Below are 6,569 nucleotides of genomic sequence, written 5' to 3'. Positions count from 1 at the left end.
AACAGAATCTGAGATGTGACCCGCGGCTTTGACGTCTCTACTTTTGACGTCTTCCCCTACTCGTATCGGCTCTTTTGTTTGGCACGACGTTTTCTAATCTCTCTGTACTCATCAGCCGATATTTGCATTTTGGGATCGAATGTTCTAGCTTCTCTTGATTTGGTCGATGTTAGGACCTTGGTTTTTCCTTTGAACAGCCTAGCATCAACCATGTTCTGATCTCCTGGGAAAGGATTATCATCGACTTTCATCTTCTGAGGTGTATCGAATTTGAGCCTCCCTTGCTGAATAGCTCTCTGTATATGCTGCCTGAAGATTTTGCATTCATTCATGGAATGAGAAGTAGCATTATGGAATTTGTAGAACTTCTTGTTCTTCAACTGATCAGGGGGCAACATGACATGACCATCGGGCAACTTGATCTGCCCCTTCTCAATCAAGAAATCAAAGAGCTTGTCCGATTTGGTAACATCAAAGTCATAACTCTCCTCAATTCCTCTTCCCCAAGGATTTGGCACCATCACTGTCTTCTTTCCCCAATTCCATTCAGCTGCAGCAACCTCTTCTTCTTCATCTTCATAGCCGTCATCGACTGAATATGGATCGTAAGCTTCGGCCACTGAAGTATTCTTCTGGAAATGGGTATCTCTGCGTATGCTCTAGAATTGGCTATTAAGTGCTGCCACTCGTTGAGCCAATTGACCGAAGTTGTCAAATTCCTATCTCAGCAGTTTCTCTTTCCACATCGGCAGCATTCCTTGGATGGCTAAAGCAGCTAATTGATCATTGGCCAAGCTCAATGAGAAACATAGATTCTTAGTCTCTCGGAATCTCTGAAGAAACTCAGTGCTCGATTCGTTAGTCCTCTGTCTCATGGTTGTCAAATCGGTTATCTTCTTTTCTCCAGTTCTAGTGTAAAAATATGTATGAAACTTCTTCTTCAGGTCAGCCCAATTGTCAATAGAGTTGACTATTAGTGATGAGAACTAAGTGAAGGCTAGCCTTGATAGGGATAAGGAGAAGAAACAAACTCGATGAGCATCCTCAACCGATGCTTCGCCCAATTGTGTAAGATACTGACTGACATGTTCTATTATGCTTGTACCGTCTTGACTAGTGAACTTGGCGAATTCTGGGAGCCTATAATTTATAGGGAGGGCGACCAAATCATACCATTCTAGATATGGACGTTTGTACGAAAAAGTCATTCCTTTTGGCTTTAGATCGAACTGATTCTTCATCATCTTGGTCACCTTGAGCAGCAACTCGTCAACTTGCGGATTTGGATTTCTCAGTACTTGCTGACCCATCTGTGGATTGAAATCCTGCGTGCCTTGATATCCTAGATTTGGTATCATGTGGAGGGTGTTATAATCTGTGCCATAATGATAGCCTTATGGAATCTCAATCTGTTGGGTCCTTTGCTGGCTTGCTGTTTGAAGTCTCTGATTATAGACATAAGGATCTATATCTCTACGGATCCTCTGAACGGATGGTGCTATCTTCTGAGCCGACGACGGTATGTGGCCTAATGTGCCAAAATTGATCATCTAGTTTTGACTTTGCCCTACCGACTGCTGCACATGCTGTACTGACGGTCTAGGATTGTACTATATCTGATTCATAGTAGTACATGGAGTTTGTTTAGATGAACCTTGAAGTGCCTGGACTTCACCATTACCAGCTGGTGCTGCTTCTTGATGGCTGGTGCCTACTTGATTAGTCCCTTGGGTCAACAGATCTGGAATGTTGTAACAAGTTGATCCAACCTGACTAACTAGAATTCCATGAATCACCTCTTTCATAGCGTTGTGAAATACGTCAACGAAAGCTTCATTGCGGCTTGATAGGGCATCACGAACAGATTTGTCTATGGCTTCCACAAAGAAACACCTGTCTTTAGCTTCAACTATATCTGTCTATCCGTGTAGTAGAACTCTTGGTAGTGGAAATTTCCAAATAACTGTGCTATCACGTGTTTTGGTGTAGGACAACAAACACTTCTTCTAAAATTCTTTCATAGCTTTATTGATGGTATCCCTATCTTCATCAGGTAGGTCTTCATAATGTACCATAAGGATGTCGTCGTTGTTGTGAACCGCCATGACGATTGTGGTGTCCCACCAGGCGTGCCAGAAATGTGCGTCGACATAGAATTTCGTTCCATGCCGAGGACACATGCAGCAAGCCGGAAGGGTCCGTTCGAGGGAGTAGATCCGCCTAGCTTCAACGCAAGGGTGGTCGATCTTGCACAATTCTCCCAAGGCGTGCCAGTCAATTTGACCCTGCAATTGACAAGGAGAAAAAGTTCATCAGTAATTAAGGGCAGAACTTACCGGTGTTACTAGACAGTTCCAAAAGTATGGCTGTGAGAGCCGATATAGAAGGAAATCGGATAAATAGCCGATCCCAGTATATTCATGAGAATAAGTCAGTTAGAGCTCATGGGGTTGTGTGAGAAGAATCGGTTATCATTTAGAATAAATATCATTTAAGAAAACATTAATCAATGGCAATAAGATATCGATGATGGTTGGTTTATACTGAGCCAATGATTACAAGTAACCAAACTCCTGTTTATGTAAAGAAACAATCCAACACCACTCAACCATCTAATAAAGATAAATCTAATGAACATGTTAGATCTCATCTATCACTATGACCAGTGGGGCATGAGGCAGAATTATGCAGGCCATAGAAACAACAATAGACTCGATGACCCTATCTCATTACTAATATCAGTGGGGCATAAGGCAGAATCATGCAGGCCGTAATACAATAACAAGATCATGGGGCTAACATATCTTTCAACTTATCTCTATTTCAATGGTCTCATGATGTGAGCTGTTCATGAAAGCAATTGATATCGGCTAAACAATCGATTCAGGCATAGCGCACAGTTAAGATCATGCATTCTCAGGAACGGATCTATCAACTAACAATCCACACTCCATGGTGCTAACAGTGGGGTGAGAGGCAGAATCCCACATACCGTGATAACGGGCCATGGAACGGTTCTCGCTAACCAATAGATCTACTCAAGATCGAACATGCCTTAACCGCACACTATGCACGATTAAGATTGATATAAAACAGCTAATGAAAACATAACTCATCGTTTAAGATGTAGATTAGATCAGTTTAAGATTAGCAAACGATGGACTAAATAAGATATAAGGCCGATCCAAATTAATCTCAATCTGGCAGAGTGATATTGCTGTAATTAGATAAACAATGAAAGCAATAAGCAATATTGGTAACTTAATGAATCTATCAAAGACTGCCATTCAAAGGTAGAGTCGATAACTTGACCTCAAACTAGTTCAAGCAGTGGGGTGTGAGGCAGAATCACATAGGCCATACTTGAACTAGGCAAGAGTCGATAACTAGCCTATACCAGAGCCACAGTGGGGGTCGACCAGATCGATGCAGCCATACGAATAGAGGTATAATCCATGACGGTACTTATAGACAAGCAGTGGAGGTCGACCGGATCGATGCAGCTGTACTCGCTGAAGAACTCACCGAGATCTACTCTACTCCTACTCCTAAGGGGTGGCCGGAGCCAAAAAAGTAAATTGACTTGTATTTGATTGATTGGTTGTCCTCTCTACAATAGCCGGGGTTTGGCATTTATACCCGGAGCCTAAAACGACCTATTCGAGTACGACTTAATACATTCTTTGGCATAATGAAAACATTCCTAATTTAAGATAACTTGGACTCTAATCTTTCCCTTTTTGCAGAGTCCATCACATTCCGTCCTGGCGCTGATTGTAGCCTTTGTCCTTATCTGCTGGCGCTATCTAAAGAAAGCCAATTATAATTCTTGCATCCGAATCGGCTAGTTCTGGTCTGCATGTAATTGATTCCTTGAGGACATGATCTTGGGAGCTTGAGTCACCACGACCTTCTTTCCAAATTTTGGTGTAAATAGGTACACTTGGATTACGTTAAATTGGATGGTTCTACCACTAAGCGGCATGACTCCTAGCAGGGATTGGGGTAGCTCAAAGCACCGGGTGCGGCAACCTTCCCCCCTAAGGGCACTGAGCCTTTCCTAGCAAGACAATGGCTTCTCCCTCTACCATGGCTTGGCTCTCTCCATCTCTCCCTCTCTGATGGCTCGGCATGCAAGGCTGGCACAAGGCAGCAGTGGTGACCTGCCCGTAGCCTCGACATGGAGGTGCCACATGGCGGCGTTGGCCTGCCCAATGACTCATGAGCGTTGCTCTACTCATCGGCACTGCTCACGGGGGTGACACGCCGGTGTAGTGGCGTGACGTTGGGAAACGCTAGCAAGGCTATGGAGGGCCAATTTTAGCCAGCAGCCAACCATGTGGTGGCCTCCAATGGCAGATCTTGGCGGCTTGCTATGCGATGGGCGGAATGAAAGTCGGATGCGTTGGAGATTAATTAACTGACAAAGAAAATAGAAAGGGGACGGAGGATAATCCCCTTTGTTTGAGAGAATGGGGGAGTTTTTCGAGGGATCGAAAAAATAGGAAAAGGACATCTGCTGCAATGAGTTTTTTATCCCATTTCCCTATATGACAGGTTTTGAAGAAAAGGAGATTGTTTTTCTCAATCTAGTGAAGATGCTCTAATTCATCAGATTGAGTTTCCCGATCCCAACCTTCCATATCGGCTATCCTCCCCAACATTAGGATTGCTAACTAATGGCTCCTAGACCACTGCCCCACTCCACATATACACTACCACATTGATATTCTTCCACCAATCATACCATGAAACCCAAAACCCCCACTCCTAGCTCTCCAAAATCTTCAAATCTCGAATTGAAGAGAAATACTAAAGGTAAGGGTGTGAATATCCAAAATTCTACCAGGAGGGTCATGAATCTTGCCAAAATTAGAGAGGAATTTGATGGTCATGAATCTCTGTTTACTACATTTTAGGGACTTGATGACCCCAATGTCACATTGCCTTTGCTAAGGACCAGAACAATGCTTACAACTAGGTTGATTTTAGCATCGAGAGGTACAATCAGTTATAACTTGGGACGTCCAAGATGCCAAATCTTAAGTTGTAATTATGGTCATACCTCCAACATTTTCAGAGGTATACCTTTTTGATATTGTCAATTGTTGTGTTGCTGTAGCTACAAATGCTTTAGCTCCATTAAACATTGTTATTTGGCCTAGCCACAAATTTTTTTTCTGGAAATGCTTGGTGTAGGGCGTCTGGTTGAAGCGCAACCATCCGGACGCCTCCTCGCTGGGCCTGCGGCCTCCTTGGTGGGCTTTCGGATGGGCGACCCAGACACCCCCATGCAACTGCATTAGTTGTTCCCCACTAGCGATGAGTTTCTAAATCGACATTTCCCCTCACCCGATCGCGGACGTGGCCGCATCCACCTCGCTGTGGAATCCTCCACCACGCCGCACGGCGCCTCCACTGCTCCATCCGCCTACCACGTCGGCCTCCACTGCATCATTGGCCTCCAGCGCGCCGCCCTCCTCCACCATGCCGTCCGCCTTTCCCGCTCACCGTATGCCCCCACCGCGGCGTCTGCCTGCCGCGCCTAGTCCACCATGCCGCTCCACTCCGCCCCGACCTTCGCTGATCGCCTCCACCATCCCATCCTCCCACCGTGACTACCTACATCAGGTGGCCCGCCTTCATAGGGATTGCGATGGTTGCTTGTCACCCCAACCCTAGTGGTGCAGGTATGACGCCGATTGCCTGCCTCCCGCCTGCTCCTCCTTCTCCACTGCGACCAAACGCCAGTTTCGAGTGATGCATACAAGATCAGGCTAGGATGTGTTGCCCGTCAGGGGTGACTCGCCTTGCAGCACTAATGAGGAGGCAGATGCTGGGCAGGGATGTGGTCGCAGGTGTATGGCAGTGAGGAAGGTCCCCAACAGTAGGGCACGATGGGTTTTGGCAGTGAGCAAGGTCCCCAACAGCAAGGCAAGACAAGCATCTTCGAGCAAAGGATGACGCAACATCTCTATGAAGAAATCTCCAATGAAGAAGGTCCCAAACCAGGAAGGTATGACATCGAACATGTAGCTCCTGGTTACCTGAAGCATCTCATATGCACATTTTCAGAATTTGTAAATGCAATACACAGGATGATAGTGTGTTCAATGTATGTTGGTGGTGCTTGCTAGGCAGTAGATGCATATGTCCAATGACTATAGATATTGAATGAATATAATTGAAATCTTGTGATCAGACATGCCATTACTCTTTACTGCATCTCTAATGGATATTCTGTTTATCATATATGATAAAATGTATGTTGATTCCGGTTGGGGCTAGTGTTGGATAGCAACTTTGAACATGTATGCTGATTCCTGCTTGGGTTAGTGTTGGATAAAAACTTTGAACATGTTTCATTATGATGTCCTGCATTGTTTCACCATGATATGTCCAGTGTTTCATGCCTTCTTCATATATTTTTTTGCAACAATCAGCTATAGGGCGTCTATATATTGGCATGTTTCATTTTTTAAATGTGATGTGTTATCAGCACATCTATGTTGTCCACTAGCGTGTTGGAATATGTAGCAACTTATGTCTACTTTTTTATGCGTTATTAT

The sequence above is a fragment of the Miscanthus floridulus genome, chromosome 10 (assembly GCF_019320115.1).
Source record: "Miscanthus floridulus cultivar M001 chromosome 10, ASM1932011v1, whole genome shotgun sequence".
Taxonomy (NCBI): Eukaryota; Viridiplantae; Streptophyta; class Magnoliopsida; order Poales; family Poaceae; genus Miscanthus; species Miscanthus floridulus.
This window is presented reverse-complemented; position numbering follows the sequence as displayed.